Source organism: Aegilops tauschii, chromosome 7, assembly GCF_002575655.3.
Source record: "Aegilops tauschii subsp. strangulata cultivar AL8/78 chromosome 7, Aet v6.0, whole genome shotgun sequence".
Taxonomy (NCBI): domain Eukaryota; kingdom Viridiplantae; phylum Streptophyta; class Magnoliopsida; order Poales; family Poaceae; genus Aegilops; species Aegilops tauschii.
This window is the reverse complement of record NC_053041.3, coordinates 376,807,336-376,825,700: the sequence shown is the minus strand read 5'-3', so window position 1 is coordinate 376,825,700 and position 18,365 is coordinate 376,807,336.

Genomic DNA, 18,365 nt, shown 5'->3' with positions numbered 1-18,365 from the left:
TCAAATCCTTAAAGACTCAATCCAATAAGATAACTTCAAAGGGAAAACTCAATCCATTACAAGAGAGTAGAGGGGGAGAAACATCATAAGATCCAACTATAATAGCAAAGCTCGAGATACATCAAGATTGTACCACCTCAAGAACACGAGAGAGAAAGAGATCAAACACATAGCTACTGGTACATACCCTCAGCCCCGAGGGTGAACAACTCCCTCCTCGTCATGGAGAGCGCCGGGATGATGAAGATGGCCACCGGTGAGGGATCCCCCCTCCGGCAGGGTGCCGGAAGAGGGTCCCGATTGGTTTTTGGTGGCTACAGAGGCTTGCGGCGGCGGAACTCCCGATCTATTCTATTCCCCGATGGTTTTAGGGTATATTGATATATATAGGTGAAAGAAGTCGGTCAGGGGAGCCACGAGGATGGAGGGCGCGTCCCCTGCCTCGTGCCTTCCTCGTTGCTTCCCTTACGTGCACTCCAAGTCCCCTGGATTGCTTTCATTCCAAAAATAACTCTCACGAAGGTTTCATTCCGTTTGGACTTTGTTTGATATTCCTTTTCTACGAAACACTGAAACAAGGGAAAAAACAGAAACTGGCACTGGGCTCTGGGTTAATAAGTTAGTCCCAAAAATAATATAAAAGTGCATAGTAAAGCCCATTAAACATCCAAGATGGATAATATAATAGCATGAATACTTCATAAATTATAGATACGTTGGAGACGTATCAACATCCCCAAGCTTAATTCCTGCTCGTCCTTGAGTAGGTAAATGATAAAAGAAGGAATTTATGATATGTGAATGCTAGCAGGTGCATAAGTTTGATCAATGATAATTTCAAACACCTTTTCTAGCATCATTATATGTCATAACAGTAGCTCAACTCATAGAACTTTGCATGATCAAGTAACAAACTATTCACATGTTAAAGTATAGATCATAAACTTTCTTGAAAACTAACAAACCGTGCTATTAGTCATCAAACAATTACAATTCATCTTATTTTCAGGAAGAGTCTGTGTTAGAGCTTTGATTTAGCAAACTCCACATACTCAACTATCATTTAGTCTTTCACATTTGCTAACACTCACGCGATATTTATGGGTTCAAAGTTTTAATCAGACACAGAGAAAGATAGGGGCTTATAGATTCGCCTCCCAACCTTTTACCTCAAGGGTAATGTCAACAATAATAGTTCATGATGCCTTACATCCAATTGGATATATATATATCGGAATCTTTCCAACACGAGGTGCTTGCCAAAGGATAAAAGGAAAAAAGGAAAGGTGAAGATCACCATGACTCTTGCATAAAAGTAAAAGATAGGCCCTTCGCAGAGGGAAGCAGAGGTTGCCATGCGCTTTTATAGTTGGATGCACAAAATCTTAATGCGAGGGAACGTCACTTTATATTGCCACTTGTGATAGGGACCTTTATTATGCAGTCCGTCGCTTTTATTTCTTCCATATCACAAGATCGTATAAAGCTTATTTTCTCCACACTAAAAGATCAAACATATTTAGAGAGCAATTTTTATTGCATGCACCGATGACAACTTACTTGAAGGATCTTACTTAATCCATAGGTAGGTATGGTGGACTCTCATGGCAATACTGGTTTAAGGGATGTTTGGAAACACAAGTAGTATCTCTACTTGGTGCAAGGAATTTGGCTAGGATGAGGGGGAAAGGCTAGCTCAACGCGTTGGGCGATCCATGACAATATACTTTATTTCGGATATAAGAAAACATAACCCATTACGTTGTCTTCCTTGTCCAACATCAACCTTTTAGCATGTCATATTTTATTGAGTGCTCACAATTGCAAAAGATGTCCAAGATCGTATATTTATATGGTAAATCTCTCTTCCTTCAATATTCTTTCATGAATTGTTCAAGTGACCACAATGTTTGCTAACCTTCAATGTATTTACCACCTCTACTTATATGTAAAGTCATTACTCCCCATGGGATAAGCATATGAAACATATATAATTTCAGATTTATGATATTCAACTCATTCAACCATTTACTCATAGGATATACGTGAAGCACACGAGTAAATGACAAACTACTCTAAAAAGATATAAGTGAAGATTAATGAGTAGTTAAATAATTATGTAGCTATGTGAAGACTCTCTCCCATTTAAGAATTTCAGATCTTGGTATTTTATTCAAACAGCAAGCAAAAAAAATAAAATGACATGACGCTCCAAGCAAAACACATATCATGTGGTGAATAAAAATATAGCTCCAAGTAAAGTTACCGATGAACGAAGACGAAAGAGGGGATGCCTTCCGGGGCATCCCCAAGCTTAGGCTCTTGGTTATCCTTGAATATTACCTTGGGGTGCCTTGGGAATCCCCAAGCTTAGGCTCTTGCCACTCCTTATTCCATAGTCCATCGAATCCTTACCCAAAACTTGAAAACTTCACAACACAAAACTCAACAGAAAACTCGTAAGCTCCGTTAGCGAAAGAAAACAAAACACCACTTCAAGGTACTGTAATGAACTCATTCTTTATTTGAATTGGTGTTAAATCTACTGTATTCCAACTTCTCTATGTTTTATAAACTATTTTACTAGCCATAGATTCATCAAAATAAGCAAACAACACACGAAAAACAGAATCTGTCAAAAACAGAACAGTCTGTAGTAATCTGTATCAAACGCAAACTTCTGGAACTCAAAAACTTCTACCAAAATAGGACGACCTAGAAATTTTGATTATTGATCTGCTGCAATTTGAATCAGTATTTTATCACGTTTTGGTGATTTTAAACAATTGTTTTCGTGAACAGAAAGTTTCTGGAATTTTCAGCAAGATCAAATAATTATCATCCAAGAAGATCCTATAGGTCTTACTTGGCACAAACACTAATTAAAACATAAAAACACATCTGAACAGAAGCTAGATGAATTATTTATTCCTAAACATAACCAAAAAGCAAGAAACTAAAATAAAATTGGGTTGCCTCCCAACAAGCGCTAACGTTTAACGCCCCTAGCTAGGCATGATGATTTCAATGATGCTCACGTAAAAGATAAGAATTGAAACATAAAGAGAGCATCATGAAGAATATGACTAGCACATTTAAGTCTAACCCACTTACTATGCATAGGGATTTTGTGAGCAAACAACTAATGGTAACATGAAACAACTAGCATAGGAAGGTAAAACAAGCATAACTTCAAGATTTTAAACACATAGATAGGAAACTTGATATTATTGCAATATGTAGAAGCATATGATCCTCTCTCATAATAATTTTCAGTAGCATCATGAATGAATTCAACAATATAACCAGCACATAAAGCATTCTTTTCATGATCCACTTGCATACAAATTTTACTACTCTCCACATAAGCAAATTTATTCTCATCAATAGTAGTGGGAGCAAACTCAACAAAATAACTATCATGTGAAGCATAATCCAATTGAAAATTAAAATCATGATGACAAGTTTCATGGTTATCTTTATTCTTTATAGCATATTTGTCATCACAATAATCATCATAAATAGGAGGCATGCTTTCATCATAATAAATTTGCTCATCAAAACTTGGGAGACTAAACATATCATCTTCATCAAACATAGCATCCCCAAGCTTGTGGCTTTGCATATCATTAGCATCATGGGTATTCAAAGAATTCATACTAACAACATTGCAATCATGCTCATCATTCGAAGATTTAGTGCCCAACATTTTAATGCATTCTTCCTCTAGCAATTGGGCACAATTATCGGAATCCTTATTTTCACGGAAGACATTAAAAAGATGAAGCATATGAGGCAACCTTAATTCCATTTTTTTTGTAGTTTTCTTTTATAGACTAAACTAGTGATAAAACAAGAAACTGAAAGATTCGCAAGATCTAAAGATACACCTTCAAGCACTCACCTCCCCGGCAACGGCGCCAGAAAAGAGCTTAGTTGACGGGGTGTGAGTGTCGCTTACCTAGCCTCCCCAGCAACGGCGCTAAAAAAGAGCTTGATGTCTACTATGCAACCTCCTTCTTGTAGACGTTGTTGGGCCTCCAAGTGCAGAGGTTTGTAGGACATTAGCAAATTTCCCTCAAGTGGATGACCTAAGGTTTATCAATCCGTGGGAGGCGTAGGATGAAGATGATCTCTCTCAAGCAACCCTGCAACCAAATAACAAAGAGTCTCTTGTGTCCCCAACACACCCAATGCAATGGAAATTGTATAGGTGCACTAGTTCCGCAAAGAGATGGAGATACAAGTGCAATATGGATGGTAGATATAAGTTTTTGTAATCTGAAAATATAAAAACAGCAAGTTAACTAATGATAAAAGTGAGAGTAAACGGTATTGCAATGCTAGGAAACAAGGCCTAGGGTTCATACTTTCACTAGTGCAAGTTCTCTCAACAATAATAACATAATTGGATCATATAAATATCCCTCAACATGCAACAAAGAGTCACTCCAAAGTCACTAATAGCGGAGAACAAACGAAGAGATTATGGTAGTGTATGAAACCACCTCAAAGTTATCCTTTATGCTCGATCTATTCAAGAGTTCATAGTAAAATAACATGAAGCTATTCTTTCCGTTCGATCTATCATAGAGTTCGTACTAGAATAACACCTTAAGACACAAATCAACCAAAACCCTAATGTCACCTAGATACTCCAATGTCACCTCAAGTGTCTGTGGGTATGATTATACGATATGCATCACACAATCTCAGATTCATCTATTCAACCAACACAAAGAACTTCGAAGAGTGCCCCAAAGTTTCTACCGGAGAGTCAAGACGAAAACGTGTGCCAACCCCTATGCATAAGTTCACGAGGTCACGGAACCCGCAAGTTGATCACGAAAACATACATCATGTGAATCACGTGAATATCCCATTGTCACCACAGATAAGCACATGCAAGACATACATCAAGTGTTCTCAAATCCTTAAAGACTCAATCCGATAAGATAACTTCAAAGGGAAAACTCAATCCATTACAAGAGAGTAGAGGGGGAGAAACATCATAAGACCAACTATAAGAGCAAAGCTCGCGATACATCAAGATCGTACCACCTCAAGAACACGAGAGAGGAAGAGAGATCAAACACATAGCTACTGGTACATACCCTCAGCCCCGAGGGTGAACAACTCCCTCCTCGTCATGGAGAGCGCCGGGATGATGAAGATGGCCACCGGTGAGGGATCCCCCCTCCGGCAGGGTGCCGGAACAGGGTCCGGATTGGTTTTTGGTGGCTACAGAGGCTTGCGGCGGCGGAACTCCCGATCTATTTTGTTCCCCGAAGGTTTTAGGGTATATTGATATATATATAGGCGAAAGAAGTCAGTCAGGGGAGCCACGAGGGTGGAGGGCGCGCCCCCCTACCTCGTGACTTCCTTGTTGCTTCTCTTACGTGCACTCCAAGTCCCCTGGATTACTTTCGTTCCAAAAATAACTCTCCCGAAGGTTTCATTCCGTTTGGACTCCGTTTGATATTCCTTTTCTGCGAAACACTGAAACAAGGTAAAAAACAGAAACTGGCACTAGGCTCTGGGTTAATAAGTTAGTCCCAAAAATAATATAAAAGTGCATAGTAAAGCCCATTAAACATCCAAGATGGATAATATAATAGCATGAATACTTCATAAATTATAGATACGTTGGAGACGTATCTGGTGTCTATATAAACCGGAGGGTTTAGTCCGTAGAGGCAATCACAATCATACAGGCTAGACATCTAGGGTTTAGCCATTACGATCTCGAGGTAGATCAACTCTTGTAACCCCTATACTCATCAAAGTCAATCAAGCAGGAAGTAGGGTATTACCTCCATTAAGAGGGCCCGAACCTGGGTAAACATTGTGTCCCTATCTCCTGTTACCTTCGATCCTAAGACACACAGTTTGGGACCCCCTACCCGAGATCTGCCGGTTTTGACATCGACATTGGTGCTTTCATTGAGAGTTCCTCCGTGTAGTCGATAGAAGGATCGATGGTTCGCCTCGTCGTCAATGACAAAATCACGTCTGGAAGAGCCCGAGTTCCTGGGCAGATCCTCCAGATCAGCAATTTCACCATAGGCGCCCGTCCGGCCATTAAACCCAAGGCAATCCCCCAGATTGCCAAAAATCATCTCCGCATCAACCCCGAACGCGTCGATAAGGTGGACCGACAGATGTTTCATCTTTAAGAGAACTACTAGATCGCATTGCCACCCTTGGGGTCGCAACAGATTTCGATCTGGTTGGGCTTAAACCCGATCAGAGGGAAATCAGGTCTCCACCTGTCACCCACCTGGTGACTGTTGTGGAAGAACAAGTTGAGGATACCACTCCTCCTACGCTAAAAACAAACTATGTTCGAATCTCTGAGCCCTATGAGCCGGACACTCATCTTCGAGAAAGGATCATCTGTCTCCCGAGCATTGAGTCCGGCATTGAGTCTAGAAACCCCTCAGACACTCCGGACCCTGGGCCAATGATCTCAGAAAATTTTCAAAATTTGGATCCCACAGTGGGTCAGGGTTCGAATTCCAGCCCACCCACCCACCACAATCAATACTCTCCAAGAAATTCCGGTCCCCCGGACATATGCGATTTAATGTATATATGACAGCAACCTCTGGAAACAGTCCATCACTTTTGGGCTAGATTCCTACTTGTTAAAAACAAGATCAAAGATTGCTGCGATGACGATGTGGTATCAGTCTTTTGCCGCAAATGTACAGACGAGGGCATCCTCAATGCCCTCAATCGGCGCCACATTCTGCACTTTGCAAATTTGGCACACATAGTACAGAAGTATTGCGCAATGGAAATCGCTTGGAAAGCCCAGACAGCTCGGTGGGAGCCACCGGCCTTTAAGCCACCCACCGGCCGGACAAAAAGGACGCACCCTTACAAGGCACCTGATCATTCTTCCACGGAAAGAAAAATTCAGCCCTACCTAGGACACATAACTGTCCTTGATGGATGGCTCGACAAGCCCTGTCAGATACATGCGATGCCAAATTCTGAGGCAACTCATAACCTTCGGGCATGTTGTATACTCCGGCAGGTGGCTAAAAGCGGGGAGGCTATCCTCACCAACACTACTCCGACAAGGTGTTCCCCCGGGGATAACGACCTTGATGTGTTTACGGTCTTCGAGACCTTTTCTTCAAACAACCGGCACAAAAGGGCGCTCCGCGACCTTGTCGAGGTCAATCAGGTAGCCGCAATAAATCCTTGGAACGATATGGCGATAACCTTCAATGCCAATGACGAGCCAAGGGCCTGATCAGTCTGAGCACCAGCCGCATTGGTTCTAAACCCAATTGTAGACGGCTTTCGCCTCACTAAAGTGCTCATGGACGGCGGCAGCGAACTGAACCTCATCTACGAAGACACGCTCAATAAAATGCAAATGGACAGGACTCGCATTGAGAAAAGCAATACATCCTTCGGAGGAATCATCCCCAGTCGGGAAGCAAGATGCGCAGGGAAAATTAAACTAGATGTGGTATTTGGCACGCCGGAGAACTATAGGTCCGAAGAGATAGTCTTCCAGGTGGCCCCTTTCAACATTGGATATCATGCCCTGTCAGGGCGAGATGCATTCAGACGCTTTCAAGCCATACCTCATTATGGGTACATGAAGCTCAAAATGCCCGGGCCCAGCGGTGTTATCACTATCTCCAGTGACCCGGACATAGCACTCCGCGCTGAAAATAAAACCGCATCTCTGGCCCTCGAGGCACTGTCCGAAGCCCTGGCGACCGAGGAGCTCACCGCTCTGCGTTCCACAGTGGATAGAGACGACGTAATTCTTGATAAAAGGCCTAAATCCACTTCTTTCAAGCCAGCAGACGAGATAGTCAAATTTCAAGTTCACCCGACGGACCCCAAGAAGACAGCTTCCATTGGGGCATAGCTGGATCCGGCGGTCAACGCTGCATTGCGTGCGTTCTTGCACAAGAACTGGGACATCTTCGCCTTGCACCCCTTGGATATGCCGGGAATCCCACGCGCGCTGGCCGAACATAGTCTCAACATACTGAAGGGATATAAACCAGTCAAGCAAACGCTGCGGCAATTTTCCGAACCCAAACGACATGCTATGGGGGAGGAGCTAGCCAAGCTACTCGAAGCCAGGTTTATCAGAGAGATCAAACATCTGGATTGGCTAGCAAATCTGGTCATGGTGCCGAAGAAGGACAAATCCTGATGCTTGTGTGTCGACTTCAAGGACCTTAATAAAGCCTGCCCTAAGGATCCCTTCCCACTACTTCACATTGACCAGATTATTGACGCAACCGCAGGACACGACTCACTTTGCTTCCTCGGCGCATACTCCGGATACCATCAAATCAAGATGAAGGAATCCGACCAAGCCGCAACGGCATTCATCACACCATACGGGCCCTTCTGCTTCAACACCATGCCCTTCGGGCTCAAAAACGCCGGCGCCACATACCAATGCATGATTCAAACATGCTTGGAAAAACAAATCGGCAAGACAGTTGAGGCATATGTAGATGATGTAGTCATCAAAACTAAGCATGTCGAATCATTGGTGGACGATTTATGCCTTACATTCGACAACCTCCGAAGATATGACATACGGCTCAATCTGGAAAAGTGCGTTTTCGGCATTCCCGCCGGAAAATTGCTTGGGTTCATCATTTCCAATAGGGGAATCAAAGCAAACCCAGCCAAAATCCGAGCCCTGTCACATTTGGCTACACCAACAGACCTCAAGCAGGTCCAAAATCTAGCCGGATGCGTAGCAGCTTTGAGCCGCTTCATCTCCAGATTAGGAGAAAAAGCGTTGCCATTATATCGCCTGCTCTGATGCACCGACCACTTTGCGTGGACGGATGCTGCAACAGCCGGACTAGAAGAAATAAAAGCAATCCAATCCTGGCCACGCCAAACGTCTGCGAACCCATGTTACTGTACATATTTGCAATGCATCAGGTGGTGAGTGCGGTGCTCGTCGTTGAACGAGAGGAAGAGGGACATAAATTCTCACTTCAAAAACCAGTATACTATGTGTCGACGGTCCTCACACCATGCAAATCCCAATACCCACATTATCAAAAGATAGCGTATGGAGTCTTCATGGCATCCCGGAAGCTGCGGCACTACTTTTAAGAGTGTTCGATCACGGTGGCTTCCGAGGTACCACTTAATGATATCATAAACAACCGGGACGCCACCGGCCGGATTGCCAAATGGGCCATTGAGCTCTTACCATTTGAAATAATATATAAGCCATGCCGAGCCATTAAATCTCAGGTGTTGGCTGACTTCGTCGTTGAATGGACAGAAGCCGAACTCCCTAAGGAGTATGGCACATATTCCAACTGGGTGATGCACTTCGACGGCTCTAAAATGCTAGCCGGACTTGGGGCTGGTGTCGTCCTAACATCCCCCACAGGAGATAAAATCTGTTATGTGCTCCAAATACTGTATACAGACTCTAATAACATAGCCGAATATGAGGCCTTATTACATGGTCTTTAGATGGTCGTCTCTATGGGATTCAAACCTTGCATTATCCCAAATAAACGGAGAATTTGATGCCAAAGATCCGAAGATGGCGGCTTACCGCAACACCGTACTTAAAATATCAGCTCGGTTTGTGGGGCTCGAGTTTCATCACGTGGCCCGAGAGAGTAACCAAGCAGCGGACATCCTTGCTCGCATGGGCGCTAAGCGCGACCCCGTCCCACCCAATACCTTTGTGGAAAGGCTCTTCAAGCCATCTGTGGCATGGCAGGATGAGAGCAGCAATGCCAGTCCGGATCCGATCATACCCCCAGATTCCGAACATAATTCCGATATCATCGGGGGCTCGGCCATAGAAATAACACTATCGGCCCATGTAATCATGGCAGTAATCGCCCCATGGACCGAACCCTTCCTGGCCTACCTTAATAGGCGAGAGCTCCCGGAGGACCAAAATGAGGCTTGATTATCGTTCGACGCTCAAAAGCCTACAAGGTTCATGAAGGAGAACTCTACAAGAAAAGTACTACCGGAGTCCTTCAAAGATGTATCTCCGAAGAAGAGGGGCGGCAGCTCTTGGCCGAAATCCATGCTGGTCTTGGCGGTCATCATGCTGCAGCTCGGGCCCTTGTAAGTAAGGCCTTTCAAACCAGATTTTTCTGGCCTACGGCCCGAGCAGATGCGCAAGACCTCATCCAGCTTTGTGTAGGATGCCAGCTTTTCGCCAATCAAAGCCATATGCCGCCTACCGCCCTACAAACAATCCCCATTACTTGGCCTTTTGCGGTCTGGGGGCTTGACATGGTCAGACCCCTTAAAGGGGGAAGCCATAAGAAAAAATATCTGTTGGTCATGGTAGATAAATTCACTAAGTGGATAGAGGCCAAACCAGTTAAAACGGCCGAAGCCGGACCAGTGACAGATTTCATATCCGGTGTCGTACACCGTTATGGTGTCCCACACAACATCATCACCGATAACGGCTCTAACTTCACAGCCGACGAAGTAAAAACCTGGTGTGCTAATCTGGGCATCAAGCTCGATTATGCCTCCGTCTATCACCCTCAAACAAACGGTCAAGTCGAACGGGCTAATGGCCGGATAATGAGCGGCATTAAACCCAGACTAGTGCGGTCCTTAAAGGAGTCAGATAAACACTGGGTTGAGGAGCTCAACTCCATACTCTGGGGGCTGCGGACCAGGTCCAATCGCACGACCGGATACACACCGTTCTTCATGGTGTACGGCGCAGAGGCCGTCTTGCCCTGCGATATTATTCATGACTCACCTCGAGTACGCATGTACGAGGAGAAAGAGGCCGAGCTCGATTGGCAAGATGACTTAGATGGCCTGGAAGAGGAGCGCGATGTCGCAAAAGCTCATTCCGCATTTTACCAACAACAAACTCGAAGATACCAAAGCAGAGAAGTGCGGGCCAAGACTTACAATGTCGGTGAACTCGTTCTACACCTACCAGAGAAGAAAAAAGACAAGCTCAAGCCCAAATGGGAAGATCCCTTCATTATGGATGAAGTTCTCACTAGAGGAGCCTATCGCCTTCGTAATGCATCGGACAATCGTTTAGAGCCGAACCCATGGAACGCTGCCAGACACCAAAGATTCTACGCCTAAGTCCGGACTCATTGTTCGTTACCTTTTTTCTATTTTTTCTCTTTCTTCTTTTTCGTTTTTATATAACTCCTAGCCCGTGTTCGGATAAACCACACACTCAAGGGGTATACATCTTTAAATGTACATACCCCCTAATACCTGGGGGCTTCTTGTCACAAAAGCTTATTATAATTTTTCGAGCATCAAGCTCAACGTATATATGTATCGTCTTCTCATACATGTCTTTTCTTCGCCATTATATGCACCTTTATAACTTAAGTTTTTGCCAAGCTGGGTTGCTTGGCTCCTCTGCTTATGCCCTACGTTCCCGCTTGTTCGGCTAGGGCATAAAGGGAGCACCTCTGCGATTGTTACAGTTGGGTCATCTGGATGTGTACCTCAGACGGGTGAAGTCGAAAGCTAGCGTTCTTAAGGGAATAATAGGTCGGCGGACATAAGATGAACTACCCTCATTGCTATATAAGCCCCCAACATACAACGAGTATTGTGCTTTTTTATCACAGCTCGGGCATGCGCAACGCATGCTGGCCCAGGGAGAGGAACCCTTAACGGAACTATTCTCCCTTGAAGATGTTTCTTACGATAAAATGTAATATAACATAACTCCCCGAATACAACTTCTCTGTTCAAGCAACTATGACCAGACTGCCTGGTTTCCGAACAAACTTCGGTGCTTCCCACCAGTACAATATTCGGAAACACTCCAAAACTTTGGATTTTGGAGGTTAAAGCGGAAGGTCTGCCATGACAATAGTTTTATAATTCGGCCGGAGATACGTTTGTCGATAAAAGTACATTACTACTTGGACTCGAAAACTTCCTCCTCTTCTAGACCATCTAATAAGTTGTCTAGCTTACAATCCTGTTGCGAAAACTTGGCGGCTATCTTTACTTGGTCATATATCAAGCTAACAGGAATCTCTTATCCATCTGATCCTCGAGGCCCGACCCGAGCCATATGATTTGGATCAAGTCCGGTGTACCGTGTTTTCACCATAGCCCAGGCCTCTCGTGCCCCTTCCCTACATGCTGATATCTTCCACAGTCCAAAGCGGCGCCGAGCTCCCTTGAATAAATCCACGAGTTCTTCCATACTTCCGAGAGGAGAACCGGCTGACCATAAAGCCTTAGCAATGTTCCTCATTGCCTTCCGGGCTCGCTCATGCACTTTGGACAGCTCTTGTAGCAGGTCGCCTTGGAATCCAGATACCTCTCCTTTGGGCCGCCCAGTCAACACACCTACAACAACAAGCTTGTTACACTTCCCATTAGAAGACTGTATGGAAGTAAGGTTAAAAGCATACTGAATATGCCGCCTTTCAGCCTTCTGTTCTCTTTCAAAGCATCAGCCAGTTGGGCTCGTATATCCTTCAGCTCCTCAGCCTGCTTGATATTGGTATCTTGTAGCTTGTTTTTTCATCCCTAGTCCGTGTTAGTATACACTGACCAACGGCTTCTTGCCTTTCGGCATGTTGTTTATCCTCCTGCGCGGTCTTCAGTCTCTCTTCCAGCTGATTCGGCGATGCTGCCATCGTAAATACATCAGTGTTTATTTCAAAAAGCATTGCTGGTACATGATTCTATTTTTCGAACAGTAGCGGACATTACCAGTCGGTGCCTCCTTGGACTTTGCCAGTTCGGCGGTGACAGCAGTTAGCTGGGCCCAACATTTCTCCAGCTCCTAAGACAGCATGCTGTTCCTCTCGATGAATACCTGATTATGCAATGATCCTTAAATCAGTTGCGTCAACTGCTTTAAGACTCGGGGGCTACTGGCACATGTTCTTACCTGCATGTCCTTCGAAAGCTGTTGAGTGGCTCCAGCGAGCCCATGCCGAGCAGCTCGGATGTATGCATCCGCTGAGCTGAAGGCATTAAATGCCTCTTCGATGAAGGTTGGGTCGCGCATAGCCGCTCTCCGGCGTCGATGGTTCATTGCACTCTCCACTTCGGAGTTGGTAACGGATACATCATCCGAATCCTCAGGGAGAGGACAATCTGGCATTTCACCCGTATCAACCCCAGCCCTTGGGGCGGGATCCGAGGTCGGATTGGGCGATGCATGGCCGGGAAGGTCCCCGGACACAGTCCGGCGTATGATTTTCCTAAAAATATGGCACAGCAGGAAACGTCAAGATTTGGTACCTCTGCCATGGACATATTAAAAAACCATACCTTTTTGATGAAGGTGGGGGCTTGGCAGGGTCGCCGTCCGCCTTCCTTTTCGAAGACCCGCCCCGTGTAAGCGTCGCCCTCTTAAGGGACGCCTCTGATGCGGCGTGGTGAGACGAGCGCCACCCCTTTGAAGCACGAGACAGTGCGGTGAGTGAGGTGCAATGAGGAAACTCTTTTGGAGGAGACGTCTCCTGGATACTTACGTGGGAGGAGGGGAGAAGGCCAGGGTAATCGGCTATAATGGCCACTTCCGTGCCATCGTCACTCGCCTGATAGAAGACCCCCTCCTTGAGCTCCATGAATATATCCGGATCCTCTTCAAATCCGGGATCCAGGTCCCGAATATGGTCCTCCGACTGCCGAGCGGGGCTGTAGACCCCCGCGGCAACCTTCCTCCATTCCTGTTAAAAAATGGTAAGGTCAACTGGGTACGACTCAGGAAGAGGATTGAGTAAAATTACAGAGCGAAGGATTACCCAGCTGGGAGGGTTGTACATGGAAAAGCCCTATCGGCACTTAAGGCGAGTGAACTCTTCTTTCTCCCCTTTATAAAGATCAGCCAGCATGGCAGCCAAGGTGGCAAAGTTGTCCGGACCCTTGCGCTCGCAGCATGATGTGTCGTCTTCCTCGTTGTAGTGCCACATGGGGAGTCCTCTGGATTGGAGTGGCTGAACGCCTCGCATTGTTGAAATCCCTATTACCTCAATGATGGACAGTCCGAATTGGGCAAGTGCCTTTATCTTGTCCATTAACTTTTTAACCTCCGCACTGTCTTCCTCCTCGAGGCTTCGGGGCCGCCAGCTGTGGCGCTTGTTTAACGAAGCGCTGGAAAATTCGGGTAGGCCTCGTCGGATTGGGTCTGGGAGAACGACATCTTCAATATAAAACCACTCCGAGGGCCACTCTTCGGATGCCTTCTTCAGAGTGCCGGACAGATATCCTGTCCCGGCTATGCGCCATACTTCGGCGCCGCCCACCTCGAATATGGATCCCTTTTGGGAGCGGGGGACGAGGCAGAAAAGCTTCCTGCATAATTCAAAATGGGCCTCGCAGCCTAGGAACAGCTCACAAAGAGCCACGAAGCCCGAGATATGCAGTATGGAGCCGGGCGTGAGATTGTGCAGCTGGAGTCTGTAGTAATCCAGGAGACCTCGGAGGAAAGGGTGGATTTGAAATTCAACGCCTCTTGAGAGAAAGGAAACGAAACACACTCGCTCCCCTTCTGAAGGATTGGGGAAATTTTCTGCCAGGGCTTCGCCATTGAAAGAAGTTAATCCCGCCCGAACGGGGACTAGGTCCGTGGGAGGGAGATATCCCTGCATCTGAAGCTTAGTCAGTTGGGCATGGGATACCGAGCAGCTCCCCTAATCGCCTTTTTGAGGACCGTGGGGGCGGGAGGAAGAACTGGGAGCGCTGGCCATGTTTGCGTGGTTTCTTGTGGCAAGTTCTAAGATTTTCGCCTGGTGTGAAATGGCATATGAGATCTAGTCTCCTTAAATAGGCGCCTTCCATACGCCGTCAGGGTGTTATCTGTAAAAACGCTGGGACCTTTCGTATTCATCTGACACGTGGGAGCCGAGGCGACGGAGGCGCGGAAGTCGAAGGATATGATGTTTAATGTGAAGTGGTTCTTTTTGTTCAAATTGCTCTGGAGTATTCGGAGGAGGAACCCGCCTTGCAATGCCGAACACGTCGTCATCGAAGCCTGGTTCGGGGGCTACTGAGGGAGTCCTGGACTAGGGGGTCCTCGGGTATCCGGGCTGTGTGATATGGGCCGGATTGATGGACCGTGAATATACAAGATCGAGGACCTTCTCTCGTGTCCGGATGGGACTCTCCTTTGCGTAGGTGGCAAGCTTGGCGTTCGGATTTGAACATTCCTTTCTCTATAACCCGACTCTGTATAACCCTAACCCCTTCCGGTGTCTATATAAACCGGAGGGTTTAGTTCATAGAGGCAATCACAATCATACATGCTAGACATCTAGGGTTTAGCCATTACGATCTCGAGGTAGATCAACTCTTGTAACCCCTATACTCATCAAAGTCAATCAAGCAGGAAGTAGGGTATTACCTCCATTAAGAGGGCCCGAACCTGGGTAAACATCGTGTCCCTATCTCCTATTACCTTCGATACCAAGACGCATAGTTCGGGACACCCTACCCGAGATCTGCCGGTTTTGACACCGACAGGTACCACCTAATGTTTACCTTGATATTTTGAATAACCCTTCAGTTAAATTGCCTACGGAGGAGGATCTTGCTATCCCTGACGGCTCTTCATGCTATTCCTGATTGGACAGTTCCATATTTGGCTTATATAACCCGAGGTGAGTTACCAGAAGATGAAACTTTGTCCAGGCAGATAACCCGGCGGTCTAAGTCGATGAGTATTGTCAATGGCGAGTTGCGCCGATGTAGTGTCATGAGGGTGTTTCAGCGTTGTATTTCTCCTGAGGAGGGCCGTCATATTCTATGGGAGATTCATGAAGGAGATTATGGCCGTCATGCCGGCTCTAAGTCTCTCGTGGCTAATACTTTCCGTAATGGGTTCTATTGGCTGACGGCCCATGCTAATGCGGAAGATTTTGTTAGCAAGTGTGACGGCTGTCAGAAGTTTTCCAGACGAGCTCACGTGCCGGCTCAAGAATTGAAGATGATTCCAATTACTTGGCCGTTTGCAGTCTGGGGGCTGGATATGGTTGGGCCTTTCAAAAGATCCAAGGACAAAGAGAATCATCTTTTGGGGGCAGTTGACAAGTTTACAAAGTGGGTTGAGGTAGAGCCGGTCAGCAAGTGTGACGCAGCGACAACGGTTCAATTCATCAAAAAGGTGATTCTGTTTTGGCTACCCTCACAGTATCATAAATGATAATGGCACTAATCTGTCCAAGGGTGCTATGAAATAATTATGTCAACAAGAACATATTCATCTTGATCTCACATCAGTGGCTCACCCCCAATCTAATGGTCAAGCTGAAAGAGCCAATGAAGAAATCTTGAGAGGCATAAAACCTCGGCTTATGGTCCCTTTGCAGAGCACGCCGGGTTGTTGGGTTGAGGAGTTGCCCTTAGTGTTGTGGAGTATCAATACTACCCCCAACAGGTCTATGGGTTATACGCCTTTCTTCACGGTTTATGGAGCAGAGGCGGTTCTTCCCAGTGACATCCGTCACGACTCACCCCGTGTGGCGGCTTATGTTGAAGCTGATAATGAAAAAGCACGTCAGGATGACCTTGACCTTCTGGATGAAGAGCATGACCTTGCAGTGACTCATTCGGTGATTTACTAGCAAGATCTGCGTCGTTAGCATAGCCGCCGTGTTAAAACCCGTACCTTTCAAGAAGGTGATTTGGTGCTCCGGCTCATCCAGGATCAAACAGATATGCACAAGTTATCCCTACCTTGAGAAGGGCCTTTTGTGGTCAGCAAAAATCTGAACAATGTGTCGTACTACCTCATTGATGTTCGAGACCACAAGGACTCATGCACGTCGGAGGAGGAGACCCGCCGGCCATGGAACATTGCTCATCTTTGGCCTTATTACACCTGAGCCAACGGCTCTTGTGTTGTACATACTTTTACCAATGTATATATTACGATTAGTATAATAAAGCTAACATCCCTGATAATTCAGGACCTCTGTCGTTTCATTTCTGAGTATCTGAGTCTTTATTGTCAAGATCACTTGGGGGCTTCCTGCTCATTGAGCATAGCTATGAGTACCCTCTTGATCCGGCTTGCACGCCTTGTTACAAATTACATGGGGCCTTCCTGCTCATTGAGCATAGCTGTGACTACGCTTTGATCCGGCTTATATGCCTTGTTGCAAACGACTTGGGAGCTTTCTGCCTAAGTTAAACGGTTACCAAGAGAACTTGCTACAATGTGCGGTTCAAACATAGGTAACCTGCCTTGCTGGCTTATTATAGGTCAATTGGGGGATTCCTGTTCAATGAACATAACTATATTTACCCTTTTGATTGGCTTGGACGCCAAGTGTATTCACCAAAACTTCGGGTTATCCTACCTTTATATGTCTGCCACTCCGCCCGGGTAATCCTGGAATGGCCCGCCATACTCTTGACAGTCAATCTTATAAAGACCCTGAACTTGTCAAAGTCAAAACAACGGTTGTTCAAGTGAGGCCCGGCTTACAGGTTTGAATAAAGGATTAACTCAGTGGTTGTGCGGCCCTTGAACAACACTTGATATCGAGGTTTGGCAGCCTATGAAAGCCTTCTTTTTCTGGTTTGTTATTTTATTTGAGCATTGTTTGGGTTCATATTTTTGTACCATATTTACATACGGTTTGAAACGATTCAAGCCATGTAGCCTTAATCCTTATGGCTCATATTTGAGCATATTCGGAGGTTTGATAACCCGATCTGGCTTTGGACAATGAGGCACCAGTACGATGTGACTGTGCATTTGGAGTTCTGCGCTCTATGTTTTTTGGGCTATTACCGTTGCTGCATATGGCGCTATAAGCCAACAGTATGAAAAAATCTCACAGGTATGTTATTTACTTGTTATGAGTATGCAAGGTTTGATAACCTGCCCTAGTTATGGACTATTTAGTCACCAGTAAAATTTTATATGGGACATCATGACCCGCCTTGGTATGAACCGCCAGGGCACATGCTATTTACTTGTGTACAGGGATTATGATAACATGATCAGGGTGATTGATAAAATTATGAGCATAAGTAGCAGAACTTCAGCATCAGATCGGCGGCACAAAATGTTATGCACATCAACATGAATGATGGCATGGCAGATCATTGTTTTTACTACCCTATTACATTGCTTTCTAAGCCCAAATGATTCATTGTTTTCTCATGTCAGGACCCCGATTCCAAGTCACATCGATCTAGTCGGTAACACCTCATATCACTTTGCGGCCTCACGCACGGTATTCCCACGGGTGTTGCCTTACCATGGCCCGGGACCGTTTGCGCCTTTTGACTCACGTATATGATAGTGTCGCTAGCATCCATATGACAGAGAACCCGGGCCGACATGACTAGTCGTGAACCCAAAGTGGCACTAACTTACGGGGACAGGCATACATGAATCA